Source organism: Anomaloglossus baeobatrachus, chromosome 2, assembly GCF_048569485.1.
Source record: "Anomaloglossus baeobatrachus isolate aAnoBae1 chromosome 2, aAnoBae1.hap1, whole genome shotgun sequence".
NCBI lineage: Eukaryota > Metazoa > Chordata > Amphibia > Anura > Aromobatidae > Anomaloglossus > Anomaloglossus baeobatrachus.
This window is the reverse complement of record NC_134354.1, coordinates 625,621,924-625,649,124: the sequence shown is the minus strand read 5'-3', so window position 1 is coordinate 625,649,124 and position 27,201 is coordinate 625,621,924. Positions and strand designations below refer to the sequence as shown.

At 43.6% G+C, this 27,201-nt stretch overlaps 1 protein-coding gene across 4 annotated transcripts in view; it reads left to right on the top strand.

Annotated features, from left to right (window-relative positions):
- The window catches only part of ENOX1 (ecto-NOX disulfide-thiol exchanger 1), an 899,109-nt gene that overhangs the window by 220,911 nt on the left and 650,997 nt on the right, over positions 1-27,201 (top strand). For all 4 annotated transcript variants that reach the window (XM_075336870.1, XM_075336871.1, XM_075336868.1 and 1 more), the window contains one exon: positions 17,720-17,793. The gene's annotated coding sequence lies outside the window, so the exon portion shown is untranslated. The remainder of the gene's footprint in view (positions 1-17,719; positions 17,794-27,201) is intronic.

The following is a 27,201-nucleotide window of genomic DNA, read 5'->3' as shown; positions in this document are numbered from 1 at the left end:
AAAATAAAGGATTTTTCGGTGTCTGTGTTTTTTTTCACTTCACTTACGGGTTGATCATGTCAGCTGTCACATAGACGCTGCCATGATCAAACCTGGACTTAGTGGCGGCGATCCGCCGCCAATAACTCCTTATTACCTGGATCACCACGGCATCTAGAAGAGCTGGGGACACTCCGGTACTGCCGCATAATGCATGCGACAGTCCCGGGGCAGCTGCGGCTGATATTCTCGGCTGCGGGAGGGGGAGTGAGGCGGGGGACACTAACCCTGCCCCTCTCCCTCCCCAGCCTGAGAATAGCAGGCCGTCGCTGTGTGCTTACCTCGGCTGGACGTTAAAAATACAGCGGAGCCCACGTGTTTTTTTTTTTTCTATATTTCCGTTTGCTTTCTATGTGTATTCCATATGTGTCTGTGATGTCTGTATGTGTTTGTGATGTGTGTGATCTGTGTGTTTACTCTCTGCTCCGCTTCCTCTTCCTGTAATGACATCACTTCCCTGCAAACCGCAGGCAGGCATGTACATTACCACAGGTAAACCGCAAAATACCGCAGGGAATAACGCAGGAAAACGCAGTGAACCGCACAGAATTTGCTGCCTGCGTTATTCCCTGCGGGATTTCACGATTAACATTGGAGTCAATGTAGGGAAATCCCGCAGCGATGTGCGGAAAAGAAGTGACATGCAATTGCTTTTGCTGCGGGAATCCCACAGCAAAACATGCAGCTGTCAAATTCTGCCTAGTGCGCACAGGATTTTTTTTTCCCATAGGTTTTGCTGGTGATTCACTGCAGAGATGTTATGAACATTTTCTGCAGCGAAACATGCAGCAAATCCGTGGCAAAAACCGGCAAGTGCGCACAGGGCCTAAGGCTTTTTTTTTTTTGTTATATATTTTTTCCGGGATTTGAACCCCAGTCTTCCATATGGGAGGCAGTGCACTTAGCCACTACACTATACCAGCCACTACTAAATATATATATATCTATTTATAGATATAGCTATATATATATCTCTATATATATATAATATATTATATATATATATATATATATATATATATATATATATATATATATATTTCTACAGCGAGTTACTGAAAAGGGTTAATTCGTGTCTGTCTACAGAGCATTTTCCAGTATATAGAGATTTGTTTTTTTGTTTTTTTCCCATCCCAAAAAATAGCAGAACATTAAAATGAAAAACTGTAATTGCAGATAGCGCCGCTGTTCCAGTCAAAGATTAAAGTGTGTTGCGGGTTGTAGATACACAAGGTATATATTAGAGAAGTGGGTTATGTGCAAAAGCTCGTATGCACTCCGGCTTCATAAAAACTGCTGGATAATCATATTCTCCGTTGTCTTCCATGGAGTCTTCAGTGACCAAATAGAGGCTCTGGTGATGGTGGGCTGGCATGCATTAGGCCTGTTTCACACATCTGGCAATTCGCCGGATTGCTGGATCCGGCACACTCCAGTACAGTGTAATATTTTATAATGGCATCGCGACAAGCTCCGGTCACATGACAGCATGTGACCGGAGGTTGCCGCGATGCCCTTGTACTGTATTACACTGTACTGGAGTGTGCCGCAGCCGGCAATCTGGCAAAATACCAGATGTGTGAAACAGGCCTTACTTAGAGCACAGGCTACATCGTTGTAACTAGTGTTACCTGGGGCCTTAGATGAGCGGTGGGATAGCCGATTTAAGGTATAGGGTATTGACTGAGAACCTATAAATGTACAATGCTCATTTATTGTATAAATCCCAAGAAACCCCCTGCAGTATGGCTGTCGGGGTCGGTTAGTGAAGCATCCCTGATAAAGAAGCCAGTGCCTGGATCGTTGATTACTAGTACAGTCTGTGACACATCTGAAGGAGGCTGCTTTCACGCCTCCGGTTTCTGCAATGCGGCACAATCCGGCACTTTGCAGGAAAATCGCAACCGTTTTTTTTTTTTTTGCTGCCGGTTGCGTTTTTTCTGCATAGACTTTAATTAGTGCCGCATTGTGCCGCAAGGCCTTGCATTCCATTTGTTTTTTTTCCGCATGCGGCAGATTTAGCCGATGCGGCGGCCGGATGGAATGTTGCCTGGCATGTTTTTTCGTGCGGCAAAAAAAACCCGCATCGCGCTGCATTCGGCCGATGCGGCGCATTTTTAAATTCATGCCTATAGCGGCCGGATGCGGCGCAATGCGGCAAAAACGCATCCGGCCGCCGCATGCGGTTTTTGCCACTGCGCATGCTCAGTAGCATGCCGCAAGCGGCAAAAACCGTACGGGCCGCATGGGAAAAACTTATGCAAAGGATGCAGTGTTTTCGCCGCATCCGTTGCATAGCTTGCACAGCCGGATTGAGCCACAGAGCTCAAGCCGGATGTGTGAAAGCAGCCTAAGCTGCACTCAAGCCGTAATCATATTTTAGGGCATGTGGACCCCGTGTGAGCCAGAACCGGAGTTGACTGCGCCAGAAAATCCACAGGTATTGACGTCAGCCTGACCCATGGCAGCACACATATGGAAGTGGTTCTCTGTGGAGAAAAAAAAAATTTAAAGCTCCACTCCAGTGGGTTTTTTCTTTTTTAGCGCTGTTTTGGCGCTCTAAATGTATGTCTCCTGTCTTATACTTACACTTTAGTGGCTTCATTATTTTTCGGTGCCGCAGCACTGGAAGCCAGATGTTACTGGTCAAGCACTCAATGCAAGTCTATGAGAGCCAGAGAGTGTCATAGAGTTACACTGATTTAGTGAATTCCAGCGTGTCCCAGCAGACACTGGAGCTACTGGCAGGTCACAAATTGCTGGAGATTGACAGGAGCAACGCTGGTAAAAATGAAGACAGCGGCATAAGGTGAGCATAAGACTGGCGGCAGGGGACTTAATGCACCACTCCACCTGTGCAGTAAAAAATAAATGCTGGAGTGGAGCTGTAATGAATTTCATGCAAAGGCCCCCAATAAAGTAGTTGGTTATTTCCATAAGTTTCCCTTACACAAGCACTAATTCTGTGAGTGCCACTAACCATGCACTAATACCATGCTTTATTCCTTAAAAAGCAGTAATGCCTCCTGAGCCCCTTTTAGTGCTCTAAAAAGTAAAAATGGCCAGTGTGTTTCTTAAAAAGTGACCCAAAAAGTAATATTGCTCCTTATGTGCTGCTCTCTTCTCTTCTGTGCTGTTACTGTACAAGCGCAGGTGAAGTGCAGCAATGATATGATAGCGTCTCGTAGGCTTCAGAACTAAAGTAACTGCTGCTTATTAACAGAGTGGTAATTCTGGAAGCCCATGGCTCCCCTGCAGGTGTTAAAGGGAATCTGTCACCAGGTTTTTGCTCCCTCATCTGAGGGCAGCATAACGTAGAGACAGAGCCCCTGATTCCAGTGATGTGTCTCTTACTGAGCTATTTGCTGTCATTATGATAGAATCAATGTTTTCTCTGCTGCAGACCTAGCAGTGATAGAGCTCATGAGTATGCTGGACTACCGGCAGCAGGCCAAATAGTCCTCTAATGATAAAATCACTTTTTAATAAGCAGTAGATTATTAAAACTACACTAAGCAGCCAAGTAAGTGACACATCGCTGGAATCAGGATCTGGGTCTCTACGTTATGAGGCTCTGAAATTACGTGGCAAAACCCTTTTTTAGGCTATGTTCACACAGGGCATCTTTTGCTGCGTTTTTGGGGCATTTTTGAGGTTACAAAGATGCACCAATATGCCTGCATTTCCTTCCCCAGCAAAGTCTGAGCTTTCTATTTTGCTGTCCACACCGGGCATCTTTTTGGCTGCATCTTGGCTGTGTTTTTGAAGATGCAGAATGTCAACTCTTTCTGCGTTTTTTTCCCCCCAGCCTTTTTGAGCCCTTCCAGTCAATGGAATTGACTTAAAAAATGCATTGGGAAAAATGTGGCAAAAAAGCGTCAATTTTTTTGCCGCTGGTGCGTTTTCTGGGGCCAAAAATTCTGCATCTTTGTGGTTAGAAAAGATGCGGTGTGTGAACATAGCCTAACATAGTTGCCATCCTGTGGACACTTTAGAGTCGGTATTGCCGCTTGTCCAGGGATTGAGGAGGACCACACCATGCAGTTGAGCTTGTGGCCAGCAAGTTGAGCTCCTTTCCCCCAGCTGCTTTTCTGCGTCTTTAGCTAAGCCTAGGTTCACATTTCCGTTGTTTTGCATCAGTCACAATCCGTCGCCTTGAGGAATTACGGTATCTTGCAAAATATTTTGCAGGAATCCTTTTTTTTTCCCCCATAGACTTCTATTAGCGACGGATTGCGTCTGATGGCCTTTCGTTTCATATGCCGCGTGACGATTTATGGTTTACTGACTGACCGTCAGGTGGGAGCAATGCTGAATGTAACGTTGTTTGGAGCGGCAAAAAACCGCACTCCACAGGATTCAGTCACCATCCGTCATTTGTTATAATGGTTGTCTATGGTGCTGGATTCTGCCGTAATCCGTCACACGACGAATCCAGTGCTGGATTCAGTCATGCTCTACCGAGCGTGCCCAGCATGTTTAGCACAGCCATTGGGCTGTCCCAAACATAAACGGATCACGACGGATCCGTCAAAAAACTAATGCACAGCGGATGTAACAGACACGACGGATCCTGTTTTTTCACAGGATTCCTGTGAACGGAATCCTGTGAAATAACACATCCGTTGCGTCAATTGACATCTAAAAAACGATGGATCCGTTGTTGCGCGACAACAACGGACCTGACGGATTTAGAACAACAGAAGTGTGAACTTATCCTTAGGCCATGTTCCCCGGTAGCGTAAATACTGCAGGTTTTTTTGTACATATTATATGCTGCATGTAACTGTCCAAGCAAAGTGGATGTGATTTCATGAAAAGAACTATCTGCTTATTGTGCCCTGAACAGTTGTCCGCCGTCAGAGCGGTCACAGAATGCTTCTGCTGGCGATTTCAGCGGCATCAGCTGACCGCACTGCGACAGAGCAGAAGCTTCTTTTCCGCTTTACTCTGTTGAAGGGATGTGACAGCTGTCATGCAGATCGTGGGCCGGCTCCCCGCTGCCTACCTGCAGGAAGCTGGCTCTGTCAGCATGGCTCCGGCAGCCACAACCTGTTGGCGGAGCAGTCCGGAAGAAGAAGAGCTGCACTGTTGACGTGGAGCAGCCGAGTCGCCGGCAGGAGCGATCAATGAACGTCCTGTGCCGGGTACAACAGGCAGGCAGTTGCCTTTGTTACCTGCCAATCAGTTTTTAGACACACACACACACACACACACACACACACACACACACACACACACACACACACACACACACCTATGAATTTCTGTACTATAAAAATAATTAAAAAGCATTGTTAAACGTTGTGTGAGCTCTGCACTAACGCATCACACAAAGGGATAAATTTATATGTAGAACGCATATTGATTGTCAGTGCGCATTTTGGTTCTGAAGACATGCGGATTATGCACACAACCTGAACCTGCATATGTTTTAATTCTATATTTCTAAAGGCTTTTTGTTTTCTGCGTCTGAACATAGCCCCTAAAATAAAGAGCTCGGTTTGATGACAGATTGTCTGATTCCTACTTCCCCGTGTGCAGTATGTATAGATTTCTGGTATGGGACCCTCCCTGACTGTCCTGCTGTAATCCGATGCCACAAAGGACACGATCCGCTCCACTGTATGAAATGAAATAAAGCACACATTTCCACAATACTTCTGCGCCCGTCCGTTCAGGCCGATATTCCATTGAACATGATGGTGTCTTATTTAGAGATTTTGTGAGTTATGTAGACCTGGCAATTCCTCTGATGAGGTTAACAGCAGCCTGACCTTGAAGAAGCTCTGCACATGGATGTTCATTTATGTAAATTGCTTTGCCGTCATGTGGGTGAAAGCGGCTGACATTATTATTGATGTTCCGCTTATTGTGTATAACCAGGACACCTTCCTGCCCTCTGGATACTGATAAAAGGTAGATCAAGCCATGGCTGTCCGGGAGAGATGCTAAAGGGGGTCACCTTGCAAATACATCTGCTGCCTGCTGTGCTATTAAAATGCATTGATTTTCCCATTGACTGCCTGTCTCATAATAATTATCGTTTTTGGTATTGCTGCTGTCACAGAAGTGATTTGTTTTACACAGGGTGTGCTGTATATCTGCTTTAAACTCCAGTAAACGATGCAGCCGCTATACATTGTATTCATTAATGGCGAGATAAGATAAATTCCCCTACAATTGTAGGAATATAAAATATGGTGCATACAATGCATCATTTCTTCTGGAGCGATTCTCAAAAGTAACATTTACCGACTGCAGGATCCCGGTTATGTTCATCACTGCGCTCACTACTTGTCCCGGGCGTCTAGATCAGATATGAAGAGGTTTTCTGTTTTGGACCTTTATCCATAACTGAGGCTAGTACCAGAAGATGAGGATTATTACTCTGTAGTGTTTTTTAATTCTATTTATTTTTCAATTTCAAAATTAAATTTTTATTCTTCTGTGGGGGGGGGAGTGGGGAAAAGAAGCATAAATAGTGTGTGTGTGTATGTATGTGTGTGTGTGTGTGTGTGTGTATGTGTGTATATATATATATATATAATATGTATGTATGTATGTGTATATATATATATATATATATATATATAATGTGTGTATATAATATATATATATTTAAAGCTATTTTCCATGTGATTCTTACTACTGAAAATAGTGGTGCTAGATGGTGGCAGTAGAACGCCACAAATAGCTGTCATGAGAAATCAAACTTTGAAGCCACATGTAAATTATCGTTGGCGTGTACGGTGACTAGTCAGTGCACCCCGAGCATATCCGCACCTCCCACTTATTTGCATGTTGCTTCAAAGCTTAATTTCTCAGCACTGGCACAACAGATTACTATAGAACACGTATATGTGTATTGCTGTGCAAGGACCTATACAGCCATACCAGTCTCAGCAGTAAAATCCTTCTGTAGACGTGTTTTAGCTGTGCAGTTTCCTACCCTGGTGCCATAGTTTTGATAGTTATGTCTGTGTATGATAGTATGAGTATGTTGTTGTTTTTGCTGTGGTTTTGCTATTTATACAAAGCTGCAATTGTTAAAATTTACAGTAAAGAATAGCAAAATAAACCACCCTAGAGCTTTTTTTGGTGGTCTTATGCTTTGCATAGTTGAGAGAGAACATGCAGTAGAACTACCGTATTTCTAAGCATAGAATTTAAAGCCGAGTTCTCAGTAGGCAATATTGTGTAAACCTGCTGTGTGAGTGAAAGCTGGTGCTTCTGTAGTCATATTATACGATGTGGTTGTATGAAGCAGTGTCCTACTCAGTACGATGCCGTAGTGTGACGCGGTGCCCTACTATTACTGAATACGATGCAGTAGTAAGAAGCGGTGTCCTACTACTACTCAGTACGATGCGGTAGTATGAAGCATAGTCCTACTGCTACTCAGTACGATGCGGTAGTATGAAGCAGTGACCTACTGCTACTCAGTACGATGCGGTAGTATGAAGCAGTGACCTACTACTACTCAGTACGATGCGGTAGTATGAAGCAGTGACCTACTGCTACTCAGTACGATGCGGTAGTATGAAGCAGTGACCTACTACTACTCAGTACGATGCGGTAGTATGAAGCAGTGACCTACTACTACTCAGTACGATGCGGTAGTATGAAGTGGTGACCTACTACTACTCAGTACGATGCGGTAGTATGAAGCAGTGACCTACTACTACTCAGTACGATGCGGTAGTATGAAGCGGTGTCCTACTACTACTCAGTACGATGCGGTAGTATGAAGTGGTGACCTACTACTACTCAGTACGATGCGGTAGTATGAAGCGGTGTCCTACTACTACTCAGTACGATGCGGTAGTATGAAGTGGTGACCTACTACTACTCAGTACGATGCGGTAGTATGAAGCGGTGACAAGAAAGGAGAGTTTTTTTCAGCTCACCCACAGTTTCATTTCACCTGGCTCCAGGACCCAGAACGGTGCAGGGATATAAACTCCGTGTTCAGGAATATAAAGCAGCAAGTGGTGGAAATTATCTTATAAATTTATCTGTAGATAAAACTCTTAAAAATATTCTGGATACAGGCTGCAGATATGTTTCTAGACGTGCCCCCACAATCGGCAGTCTCATCTCTCCTAGTGATGTATATTTGGCAAAATCTGCATGTAGTTCAATAAAAAACTGGTTACCTACATGTGGCTCCTATAAGTGCGGCAAAAAACAATGTGGGACATGCTCTCATATGTATAACACCAAAGAGAGTGTTCTTTCCACTACTGGGAAACGCTATAAAATCAATTCTTTCATCAACTGCAGTTCAGACCACTGCGTTTATATAACTTGCGAGAAATGTCGCACACAGTATGTAGGCTCCACAAGCCGCACTTTAAGGAGACGCATTGGGGAACATTTATATGATATCATGAATCCCGCTTCAAGGAACCTGTCAGGGGCTTCACAGCATTTTTTATACAATCACAATGGGGATGTTAGTTCCTTTAAAGTGAATGCTGTGGAGCAGATTCCAGCCCCTAGAAGAGGTGGTGACCGTATCCAGATACTGCGGGACAGGGAAGCCAGGTGGATTTTGACATATAACACTTGCATGCCAATAGGCATGAACATCAAAAGTGATCTAATGTATATATATTAATATATTGATTATTGTTCTAAATGCTTCTGGTATTTATTGCATACAGGTACATTTATGATTGTAATCATTATTCATAATTGATCTACTTTTTTGAAAAGTGTTAATTCATGGAGAGTAATGGATATATATATTTCCTCTATGGGATCTTATGGAATTTAATGAATTATACTTAGCACATCCCAAAGGGTTAAATTGATTCTGGAAGTTCTCTTTTTGCAATGTATTAGGCTGCTGCCTTGCTGACATAATTAGGTGAACATGTGTATGTTTGACCGGATATAACATTCTGGGAAGTGAAGAGGTTTTTTTCTATATATTATGTGTTTCATTTGGATAACATATGTCTATGACTAAGGGCCACAATGGCCAGAAAGGCGTAAGACGCTTTCTTTTTAAAGAAACATTTTTTTGGATGTCATTCTGATGATTGGTATTTTAATAATTTTTCAATAAAATGAATTTTTAATTCACATCTATCTCAGACGTGTTGCTGTATTAGGAAAGGAATTTCCACCACTTGCTGCTTTATATTCCTGAGTATGAAGCGGTGACCTACTAAGTACGATGTGGTAGTATGAAGCGGTGTTCTACTACTACTCAGTACGATGCGGTAGTATGAAGCGGTGTTCTACTACTACTCAGTACGATGTGGTAGTATGAAGCGGTGTTCTACTACTACTCAGTACGATGTGGTAGTATGAAGCAGTGACCTACTACTACTCAGTACGATGTGGTAGTATGAAGCAGTGACCTACTACTACTCAATACGATGTGGTAGTATGAAGCAGTGACCTACTACTACTCAGTACGATGTGGTAGTATGAAGCAGTGACCTACTACTACTCAGTACGATGTGGTAGTATGAAGCGGTGTCCTACTACTACTCAGTACGATGTGGTAGTATGAAGCGGTGTTCTACTACTACTCAGTACGATGTGGTAGTATGAAGCGGTGTCCTACTACTACTCAGTACAATGTGGTAGTATGAAGCAGTGACCTACTACTACTCAGTACGATGTGGTAGTATGAAGCAGTGACCTACTACTACTCAGTACGATGTGGTAGTATGAAGCGGTGTCCTACTACTACTCAGTACGATGTGGTAGTATGAAGCGGTGTTCTACTACTACTCAGTACGATGTGGTAGTATGAAGCATAGTCCTACTACTCAGTACTATGTGGTAGTATGAAGCAGTGACCTACTACGCAGTACGATGCTGTAGTATGAAGCATAGTCCTACCACTACTCAGTACGATGCGGTAGTATGAAGCATAGTCCTACCACTACTCAGTACGATGCGGTAGTATGAAGCATAGTCCTACTACTACTCAAGACAATGCTGTAGTATGTAGCAGTATTTTACTACTACTCAGTATGATGTAGTAGTATGAAGCATAGTCCTACTACTACTTAGTACGATGCGGTAGTATGAAGGCGGTGTCCAACGGCTACTCAATATGATGTGGTAGTATGAAAGTGTCCTATTACTACTCAATATGATGCGGTATTATGAAGTGGTGACCTACTACTACTCAATACGATGCAGTAGTATGAAGCGGGGACATACTGCTACTCAGTACGATGCGGAAGTATGAAATGGTGTCCTACTACTACTTAGGCTGCTTTCACACTACGTCTTTTTAACATGCGTCCTGAACGTTTTTTTGCTGCAAAAGCGGATCCTGCTTTTACAGCAAAAAATGCATGCAAACGCATGTGTTACTTTGCAGGATCCTGTCACTGGATGTTTAGGGGCGGGCATTGGAGTCATGTGATCGGGAGTGAGAGGATCTAAACGTGCTAGACTGGGAGCCGGCATCTGACAGCTGCGAGGCTCGTAACCAAGGTAAACATCGGGTATACTTGCTTGGATACCCGATATTTACTTTGGTTACAAGCGTCTGCAGCTGCTAGGAGCCGGGCTCCCTGCACACGTAACCAACATAAACATCGGGTAACTAAGAGAAGTGGTTACCCGATATTTACCTTGGTTACGAGTGTCCGCAGCTCTCAGGTGGGGGAGAGACAGAGGGAGGAGAGAGGTAGGAGAGAGACAGAGAGGTAGGAGAGAGACAGACTGATCACGGAGGCTGGCTTCTGGGCATACTCAGTAGAGCAAGCAGGATCCTGCCTATCAGCATGCCAGCGTTCACATGTGTTTGCGTGCTGTTTAGTCAGGATCCAGCAATTTGCAGAAGTTGGACGCAGCTCAAAAACGCTACAAGTAGCGTTTTTGAAAGATGTTAAAAAACTGCAAGTCGCTGGATCCTCACTATAACGCACGCAAACGCAGGTGAACGCATGTTAACGCGAGTCCATTGCAAATGCATTGAAATGAAAACGCATTTGCACTGGATCCGTTTCTGCGTTAAAAAAACATTCAGGACGCATGTTAAAAAGACGTAGTGTGAAAGCAGCCTTAGTTTGATATAATATTATGAAATGGTGTTCAGGGGAATAAAAATTTGTTTCAAAACTCATAAACGCCCCTGTTACAGTAGAATTAAGTATACATTGCTGATAGGGTAAGGCTACATTCACACTAGATATTAGACTTTCTATTTGACTCCTACCAAGAATGGGTCCATTGCATGACTGATGTCAGTGGAAGCTGAGGGGGCCCCATTAATCCTGTAATTATAAGTTTTGGTTCTGTTATGTGCCTATTTTTACAAAGGATTTAAGTAAGCACACCCATGAATATTTTGTTTTCTTTTTATTACATCAGTGTATATGTGCCTGTAGTGTACTGATTGTATTCATATACTCCCCTACCTCCGCTTTCTCTGGGATCCAGCATCGTTCTGCTCCTCTTCTCGGTGAAGTCACCGCTCTTCAGACTTTCTGGCTCACTTTGTGATATGAGCCAAAATAGAGATATTTCTGATGTTCTATAGACTAAGGCTGCTTTCACACCTCCGGTTTTAGCAGAGCCGGCCAATCTGGCTCTAAAACCTATGCAACAGATGCGGCAACAAAACCGCATCCTTTGCATAAGTCTTTGACGTGCGGCCCGTCCGGTTTTTGCCGCTTGCGGCGTGCTACTGAGCATGCGCAGTGGAAAAAAACGCATGCGGTGTCCATAAGCTTGCATTGCAAATCGCGGCGCAATGCATTTTATTTTTTTTGCCGGACAAAAAAACGTGCCATGCAACGTTCCATCCGGCCGCCGCATCGGCTAAATCTGCCGCATGCGGCAAAACCCGGACCGAACGCATGTCCATGGGGCACAATCCGGCACTAATGAAAGTCTCTGCAAAAAAAAACGCAACCGGCGGCAAAAAAACCCGGTTGCGTTTTTTTCTGCAAAGTGCCGGATTGTGCTGCACAGGAAAAACCGGATGTGTGAAAGCAGCCTAACTTTGTAACTTCGAGGTCACGAACAGTGCAGCATGACTCTGTATAGTCACTGAGAAGCGCAGCAAAATGGCGCTGGATCCCAGGGACAGCAGTGGTGGGTGAGTATATTAATACTCTCACGCTACACACCATACACATATATTTAAAAAAAAATATATATATATATATTCTTGGGAGGGCTTCTTTAATTAAAGCGTGCAGAAGCTTTTCTTCAGTTCTCAGGCTATGTGCGCACGTTGCGTAAATACATGCAGTTACGCTGCGCTTTGTAGCGCAGCGTAACTGCATGCGTCCTGCGTCCCCTGCACAATCTATGGAGATTGTGCAGGGGCCGTGCGCACGTGGCATATTAGAACGCAGCGCTTCGGCTGCTGCCCGAATCGCTGCGTTCTAAGAAGTGACATGTCACTTCTTCCGTGCGCTTTGCCGGCAGCCCCTGCTCTGTCTATGGGAGGGGCTGCAGGCAGAGCGCACGTTCTCGCCGGCACCATGCGCTTCAGAACGCAGCTTTTCAGCTGCGCTCTGAAGCGCACCTTTTCGGTGCTGTGCAGAGCGCACACGTGCGCACATAGCCTAAAAGTGGACACATAAAGGAATCCAGATTGCAGCATCAGGTGGGACACATAATCAGTGGGGTCCTGCTGCTTCCATTTAGATAGTTTATGGAATGGATCCGTGTTAGACTGTAGTTTCATTTGTCATTTCTTAAAAACGTAACAGACAAATGGACTATGGATGTAAGTAAATGTGAAAGAACTATTTAGATCAGCTACTGATCGGCAAACAAGCATTGGTGCAAACACTGGTTCCCACTATGACAGGCAACAGCTGTTCAACCAGCAAAATGCTTCATCGGATGCAATGATTGTTAAAGGAGTTGTCCGACATAAACTCCAAAAAAAAAAATTAAGTTAATCTGTGCTGTATTGTCATATAAAACACCCCATACATTATTTTTTTGTTTTCTAACTTTTGTTTCTCTTGATTTTTCACTTTATTCTCTGAAGTTCTATGTTTACATTCAGCACAACCTAACATGACATGTTTGACTGCCAAACCCACAGTCACAGCTGGCACCGCCCCCGGCCTCAGTGTCCAGCCCCACCCTCTGCCTGCCCTCTGCACACACATTCCCTGTCAGTATTCTCTGCCCCAGCACCTGTAGATAAATGAATACTATGTAATGAACATTATATATAGCCCCTAATGTGAGTCTATAGGCGATATACACATACACATACACACACACACACACACACACACACACACACACACACACACACCACACACCACGAGTTATATAATATATTATACCTAATCCCCCTCATGCACTCTCTTCTCTCCCACTGCACTGTCTCCTCTGCCCCCCAGCACTCCCCTGTCTCTCACCCACATGAACTCTCGTCTCTGCCCCCCTGCTGTCACCCATGAACTCTCTTCTCTAGCCCCCCACTGTGTCAGCCGTGCACGCTCTTCTCTGCCCCCCCCCCCTGCTCGCTCTCTTTTCTCACCCATGCAGCATGCTGTCTCTTCTCCGTGCTGTGATGATTGCAGTTTCCTATACAGAGCTCAGTGCTGTTGTTCGCTGGTGTCAGGTGACATCCCTGCTTCTGACTGTATTCAGAAGCGAGGAGCGCGGGAGGCTGCATTCATCACAGAGACAGCGCACGGGGGAGGGGGGTCACAGTTGCCCGGGCACCATACAACATAATGAGCTGAGGACACTGTTGGGCAAACAGCACTCAGTGTCCTAGACAGAGAGGGCAACCCTGTATTTGTCCAGCACATACAGGGCACAGATAGCGCACAGGGAGGGGGCGGGGTCTCCACGCTCTGTACAGCCCAGCAGGGCGGCAACATGCAGTGGCAGATTTGCATGTCAACATGGCCCTGCCCATGTTGACATGAAATGACCGGAAGCAGCAAAATCACAGCAGGAGCAGTCACATGACCGCTCTGAGCCGGGGGAGAGGGGCTGACAGCAGCGCAGGTAAGTGCTCACTATCTACTTACCTGCCCCAATGTAGCCCAATAGTGTAAATAATTAAAAAAAGCAAAATAAGCCGGATAACCCCTTTAAGCAGACGTAAAAATGATCGTTCTCATACATCTCCCCGTATAAACCATTTATATACTATCAATAACCTGATATTCTAAGGACACAGAGTAATCGTATTAAAGCACCACGGTTTTTGTTTCCACCATTGAAGTGGTGCCGTTAATCTAATTTCTCTGCCTATAGTAATACACTTGTTTTCTGACGTCTTCACCTTTTTTCATCGTCACTCCGGTCCAGTGACACCATGTCGCCAGAATTCAGAAGTTATGTCATAAGCGTTCATCACAAGTCTTTGAGAGCCAGAACGAGGCTCTCATAGACTTGCATTGAGTTCCGGCGTGCCCCATGAAACACTGGACTAACCGGCAGGTCGCAAACTTCAGAAAACTGACCAGAGCGGCGGTGATAGAAGATGCTGGAGGCAAAGTATAAGAGTGAGGTCAGGGAACTTAGATTAAAAAGAAACAAAAAAAAAAAAACCAAAACAATTGTCATGTCATATTTTCATATTAAACCACCCCCAATGTATTTTAAATGATGCATTGTGCATCGCTAACTGGTTTTAACATGCAAAAATATGTATTTATCTTACAAAAAAAAAAAAAAAAAAGACTTCATATGCTTAGGTGAATGTAGTATATACCTTAGGTTTCAGTCATGGGGGCGGAGCTTTGGCCGGGTTCAGTCACTGTCACGCAAGATTCTTTTTTTGAACTTAGTCATGCCCCAGAATTGTAACTGATTACCACACGTCCTTCACTGTCACTTCTCTGCTGATCGCCACCCATTACAGTCACATGGCCGGGACATGAGCACAGGATCTACACCACCACGTCTCCAATACCGAGCTCTGGAGCTTCAGAAGAGAGGTGGTGGGGAAGGACCTGTGCGGATGTCACGATCATGTGATCGCAATGGGAGGAGCCCAGCGGAGAAGTGATGTTGAAGGACCTGTGGTGTGACCAATTACAATGCCAGGGCATGACTAAGTTAAAAAAAATAATAAAGAATCATGCCTGAATTTGGGTGATAACGACTGATCCCAGCAAAAGTGCCATCCCTATGACTGAAACCTAAGGTATGTACTGCATTCACCAAAACAGTTTGTTTTTTTTTTTGTTGTGTTTTTTGTTTTATTTTTTTTTTTAACCATGTCAGTCATGACACACATCGGGGACAGTTTAATATAAAAAAACAACATAACAGGTTCCCTTCACAGCACCACTCCAGAGGTGAAACCACCCCCCCAAAAAAAATAGCTGGTGTTGTGCTTTAATGATGGCCGTGTGCACATAAGATTGCCAGTAAATCACAGCTGAATGACTGGCTTGTAGATAACCAACAGTTATATAAAGAGAACCTGTAAGTAGCTTATAAAAATTACGTTAAATACTTAAAAAATTCTTGCACTTCTCTGATTCTGCTTTCCATTTTGCGATACTGTGTTGCTTCTGGAGAGCAGTATGTGAAATCTCTGATTGCAGGGCTTCTTCAGTCTTCTCTTGGGGGTGCACGTTCAGTCCTTTTAGCTCAGAAGCCGCTAATCACAGCTCTCCGGCAGTATCCGATGCTCACTAGCTGTGATTTGCCATATATAGGAGGGGTGAAAGTGCATCCCCCAGAGAAGACTATGGAGAAGCCCAGATGGACTGTAAGCAGAAATTTCACATACTGTGCTCCAGAAGCAACAATGTGCAAAGTGTTTTCTTTGGTCTCAGACGTGTTATGCATAGGAATGCTTTTCTTTTTTTTTTTTTTTTTTTTTACTACACTGTGTGCAGAATTATTAGGCAAATGAGTATTTTGATTTTTTGATCACATGATAATTTTTATACATGTTGTCCTACTCCAAGCTGTATAGGCTTGAGAGCCAACTACCAATTAAGTTAATCAGGTGATGTGCATCTCTGTAATGAGGAGGGGTGTGGTGTAATGACATCAACACCCTATATAAGGTGTGCTTAATTATTAGGCAACTTCCTTTCCTTTGGCAAAATGGGTCAGAAGAGAGATTTGACGGGCTCTGAAAAGTCCAAAATTGTTAATGTCTTGCAGAAGGATTCAGCAGTCTTTAAATTGCAAACTTTTGAAGCGTAATCACCGAACAATCAAGCGTTTCATGGCAAATACCCAACAGGGTTGCAAGAAGCGTGTTGGGCAAAAAGGCGCAAAATAACTGCCCATGAATTGAGGAAAATCAAGCGTGAAGCTGCCAAGATGCCTTTTGCCACCAGTTTGGCCATATTTCAGAGCTGCAACGTTACTGGAGTATCAAAAAGCACAAGGTGTGCCATACTCAGGGACATGGCCAAGGTAAGGAAGGCTGAAAAACGACCATCTTTGAACAAGAAACATAAGATAAAACGTCAAGACTGGGCCAAGAAATATCTTAAGACTGATTTTTTTCAAAGGTTTTATGGACTGATGAAATGAGTGACTCTTGATGGGCCAGAGGCTGGATCAGTAAAGGGCAGAGAGCTCGACTCCGACTCAGACGCCAGCAAGGTGGAGGTGGGGTACTGGTATGGGCTGGTATCATCAAAGATGAAATTGTGGGACCTTTTTGGGTTGAGGATGGAGTGAAGCTCAACTCCCAGACCTACTGCCAGTTTCTGGAAGACAACTTCTTCAAGCAGTGGTACAGGAAGAAGTCGATATCGTTCAAGAAAAACATTATTTTCATGCAGGACAATGCTCCATCACATGCATCCAACTACTCCACAGCGTGGCTGGCCAGTAAAGGTCTAAAAGATGAAAAAATAATGACATGGCCCCTTGTTCACCTGATCTGAACCCCATAGAGAACCTGTGGTCCCTCATAAAATGTGAGATCTACAGGGAGGGAAAACAGTACACCTCTCAGAACAGTGTCTGGGAGGCTGTGATGGCTTCTGCATGCAATGTTGATCGTAAACAGATCAAGCAGCTGACAGAATCTATGGATGGTAGGCTGTTGAGTGTTATCATAAAGAAAGGTGGCTATATTGGTCACTAATTTTTTGGGGTTTTGTTTTTGCATGTCAGAAATGTTTATTTCTAAATTTTGTGCAGTTATATTGGTTTACCTGGTGAAAATAAACAAGTGAGATGGGAATATATTTGGTTTTTATTAAGTTGCCTAATAATTCTGCACAGTAATAGTTACTTGCACAAGCAGATATCCTCCTAAGATAGCCAAATCTAAAAACCACCCCACTCCAACTTCCAAAAATATTAAGCTTTGATATTTGAGTCTTTTGGGTTGATTGAGAACATAGTTGTTGATCAATAATAAAAAAAATCCTCTAAAATACAACTTGCCTAATAATTCTGCACACGATATATATTAGAAAATGTCACACTACTATTTCTATACAGAGGGCCATGATGTGCAGTAGACTTCTGTTTATAGTGTGTACTTGTGGATGGCTAATGCACTGTATGCCTAAAAGTGGCGGATGTGAGGTATGCATTGGAAAAAGCCTCCTAGCTTATACCACCAGTTAAAGGCTCAGAAGCCATGTGCACGGAGTCTCGTTTCTTCTGATTATGCAGACTTTTTGAACATTTTCGAGCATGGCGTGTTTACTATCATGCAAAAACTTTGGGACTTATTACCTCTTCATAAATAAATAATAATATCTTGTTATTTCACCAGATTCTATGCTTCATCGCAGAGCTGCATCGAAGGACCCTAACAGCGGTCGGCTGTGGAAAACAATACATCACAAGGTAATGACTCTGCTTAATAACGCTGCATATTAATACCCATCCCTCGTGCATTATTAGAGAAAAAGAGCAAATGTGCATTAGGAAAGATTTACAATTGCTCACAGGAGGCCTGTTTGTGACTGCCGCAGTGTTACAAAGGTTTACAATTTCACAGCGACACATGGAGACCTGTTCAGTTGATGCTTTTGTATCTGTATGATGAATAAGCATCTGTATAAAAGTGTTGTGAAGGAGTAAACAACATTTTTGTAGAATAGTGATTTTAAGTTCTGCATCTCTGGTGCCAAACAATATTAAAAAGTTTTTTGCTGTTTTGTTTGTTTCATGTCATTTATAATCTTGCAGTTAGATTTCATTCAGACGTCTGCTGTCCTCCCCGGCGCTGCTGCTGTCCTCCCCGGCGCTGCTGCTGTCCTCCCCGGCGCTGCTGCTGTCCTCCCCGGCGCTGCTGCTGTCCTCCCCGGCGCTGCTGCTGTCCTCCCCGGCGCTGCTGTCCGTCCCTTTTCACAGATGGCACTTTTACCTGTGATAATCTATGGGACCATATACAGTGCCTTGTGAAAGTATTGGGCTCCCTTGAATTTTTCAACCTTTTCCCACATTTCAGACTTCAAACATAAAAGATAAAAATTTTAATGTAATGGTGAAAAATCAACAAGTGAGACACAATTGTGAAGGTGAACGATATTTATTGCTTATTTTAAATTTTGGCAAAAAATAAAAAAAACTGAAAATTGGAGTGTGCAATATTATTCGGCCCCTTTAAGTTAATACTTTATAGCGCCATCCTTTTCTGTGATTACAGCTGCAGTCGCTTGGGGTATGTCTCTATCAGTTTTTCACATCGAGAGACTAAAATTCTTGTCCATTCTTCCTTTGTAAACAGCTGGAGCTGAGTGAGGTTGGATGGAGAGAGTTTGTGAACAGCAGTTTTCAGCTCCTTCCACAGATTCTCAATTGGATTCAGGTCTGGACTTTGACTTGTCCATTCTAACATCTGGATATGTTTATTTGTGAACCATTGCATTGTAGATTTTGCTTTATGTTTGGGATCATTGTCTTGTTGGAAGACAAATCTCTGGCCCAGTCTCGGGTCTTTTGCAGACTCCAACAGGTTTTCTTCAAGAATGGTCCTGTATTTGGCTCCATCCATCTTCCCATCAATTTTAACCATCTTCCCTGTCCCTGCTGAAGCAAAACAGGCCCAAACCATGATACTGCCACCACCATGTTTGACAGTGGGGATGGTGTGTTCAGGGGGATGAGCTGTGTTGCTTTTACGCCAAACATATCGTTTGGCATTGTGCCCAAAAAGTTCGTTTTTTTTTTTTTGTTTTGTTTTTTTGGTTTCGTCTGACCCAGAGCACCTTCTTCCACATGTTTGGTGTGTCTCCCAGGTGGCTTGTGACAAACTTTAAACGACAATTTTTATGGATATCTTTTGAGAAATGGCTTTGTTCTTGCCACTCTTCCATAAAGGCCAGATTTGCAGATTTGTGCAGTGTATGACTGATTGTTGTCCTATGGACAGACTCTCCCACCTCAGCTGTAGATCTCTGCAGTTCATCCAGAGTGATCATGGGCCTCTTGGCTGCATCTCTGATCAGTTTTCTCCTTGTTGGAGATGAAAGTTTGGATGGACGGCCGGGTCTTGGTAGATTTTCAGTGTATGATACTCCTTCCATTTCAATATGATCGCTTGCACAGTGCTTCTTGGGATGTTTAAAGTTTTGGAAATCTTTTTGCTACCAAATCCGGCTTTAAACTTCTCCAACAGTATCACGGACCTGCCCGTTGTGTTCCTTGGTCTTCATGATGCTATCTGCGCTTTAAACATAACACTGAGACTATCACAGAACAGGTGCATTTATACGGAGACTTGATTACACAGGTGGATTATATTTATCATCATCAGTCATTTAGGACAACATTGGATCATTCAGAGATCCTCAATGAACTTCTGGAGTGAGTTTGCTGCACTGAAAGTAAAGGGGACGAATAATATTGCACGCCCCAATTTTCAGTTTATTATTTTTTATTAAAATTTAAAATAAGCGATACATTTCATTCAACTTCACAATTGTGTCCCACTTGTTGTTGATTCTTCACCATAACATTAAATTTTTTATCTTTATGTTTTAAGCCTGAAATGTGGGAAAAGATTCAATAATTCAAGGGGGCCGAATACTTTCTCAAGACACTGTACATGTCCGTGAAGTCTATGGGTCCGCAAAAAAAAAAAATCAAGCTACCTGGGCGCTGTCTGAATTTTATGAACTATCAAAAAAGAGAAGATGGAGAGACTTTTTTTTTCTTCTTTTTCATATGACAAGCACTGATGACACCGTCACCATACTGTGATCGACAAAATGTCTCTTTTTCACGTATGAGAATAACTCTGTTATGTGAATGGAGCCTAAGGCTATGTGCCCACGAGGAAAGTGTTCTGCGGATATATCCGCAGGAGCTCCCAGAAAGCCGCACCACAACTGTCTGTTTCCATGCTGCGGAATGTCCTGTGGATATGGTGCGGGCATTCTGCACTGAGGATACAATACCATGGCTTCGGCACTGCATCCTCAATGCAGAACAAGTGCTGAGTGATCGGGGCATTCGTACTTACCTCCATCACGCAGCACTTCTCTCCGGCCGTGTCAGTGTCTGCACTGTGCAGGAGAAGGTGGGCGGGCCTGAACTAACTCCGGCTGTCACATGACCAGAGCTCGTGCAGGCCCCGCCCACCTCCTCCTTTCTGCTCCTATCTCCACTGCCATCCTGACTCGGGTGTCTGCTATCAAGGCAGGTAAGTATGGGACCAAGGCAGGTAAGCCTCTATCTCCATAGTGGAGAGGCGGGATTACCGCAGGTAAATCCGCAGGAATAATTGACATGCAGTTACGTGCGGCTGCGGGACATCTGCAGCATATTCCGCAGCATGGACACAGACACTCCCCATGTCCCATAGGATAACATGGGGAGTGTATGTACATGCTGAAACATGCGGATTTATCTGGAAAATCCAGATAAATCCGCAGGTTTTTATTCGGCAAAATCCGCAGAAGCAAGCTCCCGTGGGCACATAGCCTTACACTGACTACCAGATTTTTTTTCATTTTTTCTTAATGCCAAATCCTTTAGGTTTCCACTAAATGTGCTTTCGTGATAAATGTCTCTGTCTCGTCGTTTGAGACCTAGTTTTATGTGCTGTGTAGTTCACAATGTCCCGTGTCCTGGCAGCGGTCGTTTTTTATAGCAAAGCTGTTTCTATGGTAACAAATTCCTAATTACAATACACATTTCTTGGCCTGGCGCATAGGTATAAATGGGCACATAAAGCTTACCACTTGTAACACTCTTCAGTTCCTTCACCGGAGTAAAGGGTGTTTTGCCGCTTTATATATTAACAGTGAGCGCAGCCACGTGGAGTATGGGAACCAGTTGTCTCAGTATGACTTATTGACTAATATAGGAGGCATGTTTGGTGATCTGTGCAGAGAGGGAGAGCAGGTGAGCTTTGACCATCACCTGTTTTGGATGGTGGATTTTGTTTTTTTTGTACATACGTGTTACCTTTCATTGCAAGCTGTCCTGTAATTCTGAGAAGTCTTCTGGGAAGTGTAGTTCTTCAGAAGCCTCTTTGCAGACCAGCCCTTTTCAAGCAGCTTTGTAACTATATTGTTCATCCTGTATTATATAGGACACTGTACGTGTCATACGGATGGGATTATTATATAGCCTTTGGTCCAGGTTTACACAGCGGATCTAAAGCTTGAACCGTTAACGTCTGCAACATTCGGACTTGACTGGCTGTGTGTTCTTAATAGTGGACAAGAGGAAAAGCTTCCTGCTAGTGACAGGCAATAGACGAGTCCATTTTTTGGATCAGACAAGTGTTTAAGGCAATCCTCAGGCCACGTTCATATGACCTGTATTTTTAGTCCGCGTGCCACCTGTGGCAAAAACAGACCGCACTCGGACCAATGTCATTTTCTCACTGAAGAAATCTGCTTGTGAAATCAATCGCAGCGTGCAAATTGTTTTTCCTTGTGTCGGATGAAACTCTCATTTAAGTTTGAGTACGCAAAAAAAAATAATTAAGCACGCACAGGTGTGTGAAAAATCACCAGTGTGCACAGGCATCCTAGTTATTACTGGATCAGAGTGCGATCATTAAGCACTTGAACAGCAGCACAATTAAAAATGCAGCAGTGTGAAAGGGAATCTGTCACCAGGTGTTTGCTCCCCCATCTGAGAGCAGCATAACGTAGAGCCAGAGACCCTAATTCCAGCGATGTGTGACTTCCTGAGGTGTTTGGTGTCATTTTCATAAAATCCATGTTTTCTCTGCTGCAGATCTAGCAGTTATACAGAGCTCATGAATATGCTGGACTACCTGGCAGCACGCCAAGTAGTCCTGTAATCATGATCTACTGCTGATTAACCAGTGATTTTATCAAAACTACACTAAGCAGCTCAGTAAGTGACACATTGCTGGAATCAGGATCTCTGCCCCTACTTTATGTTTCCTTCAGATTAGGTGGCAAAAACCTGGTGACAGATTCCCTTTTAAACGTCGCTCTACATCCACAGAGCCTGTACGTACACAGCTCAGAGGGGCGGATATGTTCTTTTTGTGCACTTTAAAATAAACCCATAGAAAAACCAGCACATTGAGCAGTACAGAAGCATTCTGCCTTTTAAATCCATAGAAATCACATTTTTATGTGGATCAGAATCTTACAAATTCCTCAATAAATAACTGTGACGTGCACTTACAAGCAGGAGAACGGCTGTCTTTCTGTGTACACGCTCTGCATTTCTGGCTGTATATCTTTTACAACTTGCTTCTGAAAATAAAGCGAAAAATAATGTATGTTTCCAGGTTTGTTAGTGACATAGTGTGGTGCCACCCTCCTCCCTGGTGACATTGTTGCTCTCAAAAACCTAAGTTGCTATTTGGATGCAGTTTCATGAATACATATTTATTATATTCCAGACCCTCATGAAAGAAACGTCTGCTTGAAGAATTTAGCTGTAAATATATCTACATCTTGTTTCTTCTCAGTCTCAACAGAGGTCACACGATCAGTGTTTGCAGCGTTTTGGATGCAGCATACTTCAGCTGGGTCCAAAACGCTGCGCTGTACAGTACAAGCACAGAGGATGGATTTCTAGAAATCCTGTGCCCACTGTGCTTGTTTATTCTGCAGCAAACACTGACCCGCGGTGCATCTTCCCAGACCGCGCAGCATGTCATTTGTTTGCTGTGGATTTGCATGCGTCCTCCATAGGACCAACACAGCGAGGAGACCACAGCACACTGAACCCTGATCGTGGGTAGGGGCAGCTGCGTTCTCCTGCGGAGGACATTCGTGGCCCTGCCGGTGAGGACTCGCTGAATCCAGGACACAGCGGGTCCTGATCGTGGGCACATACCCTTAAGGACACTTTACACGCTGCGATCGCACCCACCCCCGTCGTGCGTGCGTCACAGCAAATCGCTGCCCGTGGCGAACAATATTGCTAGTACGTGTCACACGTACATACCTTCTTAACGACGTCGCTGTGGCCGGTGAACAACCTCTTCTTCTTTCTTTTCTTTTTTTTTTTTTTTTTTTTTTTTTTTTTTAAAGGGGGCGGTTTGTGCGGCGTCACAGCGACGTCAATCAACAGGCCACCAGTAGAAGCGGAGGGGCGGAGAGCAGCCGCATGAACGTCACTCCCACCTCGTTGCCGGAGGGCGCAGGTACGCTGTGTCCAAAATGAGCAACAATATTTGGGAAAGGAACCACGTGTGAACAATCAACGATTATTGCCGTTTTTCGGATCGTTAGCAGTTGCTCATAGGTGTCACACGCAATGACGTCGCTAACGAGGCCGGATGTGTCATGAATTCCGTGACCCCAACGATATCTAGTTGGCGATGTCGTGGCATGTAAAGCGGCCTTTAGGATTGCTGTTTTCTAGCTGTACATAAACTAGGGGAGCAGCAGGGCAGGGGTTATTAGGGGTACAGGGTCTTACCCTGGTGTCAGAGCTTTGTCTTTCTATCAAATACTGCATTTTGCTCTATTACTGTCCTGAGATTTTCTCTAAATTAGATTGATTTGAATGAATGGAATGAGGATCTTGTTAGAATTTTTTTTTTTTTTTCTACGTACACTATTGTTTTCCCAAACTGAAAGCAATGACGGCCCCTTTATTTTCAGAAGGCACTGATCAGAGCCGTAATATCCTTGCAAGCATATTTTACACTCAAAAGTAACGTTAGAATATTTGTCTGGGTTCACACCACGTCGGATCACCCTTTCCTGACTGTTGGGCAGGATTGAAAGGTTCCTCAATGGAGCCATAGATTTTGATGTGGCAATATTAGGCCTAATTGATTATTGCATTTGCGTTTTTTTTTTTTAGTCTAGTTTGTGTTTTTTTTTTTTTTTTTTTCGTTTTTTTCATTTGCGTTTAATTTTTTTTGTTATTGTTTTTTTTCCGTTGCAAGCGAGTCTCAGGGCTTCTATATGTTTTTGGTAATTCATCAATTATGACTTGATTTTAGCAAATGTCCTCCATCCCAGGAGAGATTTTTTTTTGTATGCCAGAAACTATGGTGCAAGTATTGTCTTTTTAGAAAAACAGGAATCTGTGCTAAAAGTCATAAAACAGGTGAAAGACAAAATAAAAAGCCTTTTGATTTTGTACAAAATTCATAAACCAGTTGTGCAATTTTAAAGAATTTAACATAAACAAAAAAGCCAACAAATACCACAAAAAAAGAAAAACAAAATGGACTTTAAAAAAACCCCTGCAAATGAATAATCCACTCCCCCAGCGCTGTGGAATTGGTAAGCCAAACCTCGACTCCTCAATTTCCCTGACTCTGACTCCCGACTCCCTCATATATGACTCATGATTGTGATAAATTTACTGTATTAAAATGGTGACATCAGAATTTTAATCATTCTGAAACAATAATCAAGCTGTTTAGATAGAACATAAAATGAGGGTCAGCCGACGTGGAACGGGGGCGCCCAAAACAGTTACGGTGTCAAACCCTCCGTTGGCAGGTAGGAGCAAGGTCCCCTTAGGGAAACTTTAGGGACCCCATATATTCCAGCTCCTCCCCTCATGTGACCCTATGTGTGTAATATCACTAGGGTGTTTTGATTACTTTTAATAATATATTAATAAAATAAGTCATTTTAATTGGAATTTGAGGTTTTCCCGTTTACACATTTTGAACTCAAACCAACCATATAGGAATTGTGTATTTTCTCAAATTGTTCTATGGCGGGTTTCCTGTCTGGATCTGTTGGGGCAGATAATTGGCTGGAGGACGCAGTGCAGGCTTTCTCTACTGAGGACATCAGTTCGGGACTAAATTCACCATCTTTAAGGAACACATTTAGAGACTTACAGGATCTCTATTTAGAGAACTTGAGGGCCTGGTGGGAGGTAAAAGCCCTAGAAAATTATATTAAACAAAATATCGTTCCGAGGGGGTTAAGAATAAACATCAATCCCGCCCCTAGATTACATGACCCCGAGTTCCTGTCCAATTGGGAGAGGGAATCAATAGCGTCCTCGCTTAAATTTATGCAGCTGCTCCTTGATAAGGAAAAACTTAACTATAGCGAATCATTGACCAAATTAGATATCTTGAGGAAAAAGGCCCTTGAATTAAAAGGGGATCCTGATTTTGGGAGGAAAGAGGCCGTCCTACAGACTAGCATTGAAAAATATCAAGCTACTTTGAAGAAACGCAAGCATAAGCAATTTCTGCGTGACTTCAATGACTTTAAAGATAAGAGAGCTTACAATTTTACAGTAACCACTGAGCCAAAACCATATACGGACATCTCTTCCTCAGATCAAGAATATTCTGATACAGAGAGAACAGGATCCTCTTTTATTGGAGAACGTAGTAGAGGGAGGGGGTTCTCGAATAGACCACCACGGAGACAGAGATGGCGGAATCAGAGAGGAAATTATCCCTCCTATGGCTCAAATATGGATTCAAGAACCTTCCAGGGTCCACCACAGTCCTCTATAGGCTCTACCTCATCTCATGTGCCCTCGTCGTCAGTTGCTCCCTCCTCTTCTTTTTTAGAGAAAGGGGTTCCCAATTCCTACAACCTCAGGAGTCGGGAACAGTCCAATCAAAGAACCTGAATGATACCCAGGTGATAAACCTTTCCTCATGCACACTTACGGGTGAAATGGTCTCAGTACTCAGAAGGGGGTTATCTTTTGTGCCCACACAATCCTTTGATAGGTTCACTTGGACGAAAGATATAAACCTCTTCTGTAGGAAATTAAAATGGAAAAAGTTTTTTTAAAAATAATGACCAAGAGAAGTGTAGGCAATTGGGGATTGAGGTTTCAGACTTGGAAGGGGTGAATATCCTGACGGACCTCTTGGAAGAGGGTGAACGTCATAGGGGATGGGGACCTTTTACTGATTTAAAAAATAAGAGCCAGAGGCTACCACCGTCCAGTGAGTTATCAAGCATTGACATTTTCTTGAAGGTGGTGGAGGATGATATCTCTAGAATTCATGGCAGTGCTGAAATGTACAATCTTAATGAGGGGGAGAGGGAGGCCCTGCGACTACTCAAAAGCAATCAGACCATCGTTGTAAAGCCTTCGGACAAAGGCGGGAATCTTATAGTCATGGATCATGAGCCTTATCGCAGTATGTGTCGATCCCTTTTGGATGATCAAACCACGTATGGGATACTCAAAAATGATCCAACTAGCGTTTTTTTGATTGAACTTACGGCTATCTTGGATCAGGCTTTGGAGACACATCTGATCTCGAAAGATGAACATGAATTCATGCTACCGATTAAGCCCGCTGTAGCAACTTTTTACGCACTCCCCAAAATTCACAAGGGATATCCCCCACTGAGGGGGCGCCCCATAGTCTCTGGGGTGGAGTCAATTACCCAAAATGTGGGGATTTATATTGATAAAATCCTCAAACCCTTCGTCCTCACTTTGCCATCGTATATCCGTGACACCTCGGACCTCCTCTCAAAAATCGACGGTGTTATTATGGAGCCTGGGATGTTTTTGGCATCCATTGATGTGGAAGCCCTTTATAGTTCAATACCACACACAAAGGGAATAGCAGCAGTACAACATTACCTGCGGTCGAGGGCAGTGTATTTGCAGGCTCATAACATCTTGGTATTGGAACTCCTGACCTACATTTTGACACATAATTATTTTGTTTTTGACGGCAAGTACTTCCACCAGTCCAGGGGCACCGCGATGGGGAGTTCTTGTGCCCCATCGTATGCAAATTTGCTCCTGGGCTGGTGGGAGGAAAGCGTCATTTTTTCCGATGACTCCCCCTGGTGGATCCCATTGATCCACTTTTGGGGGAGATTCATTGATGATATTTTT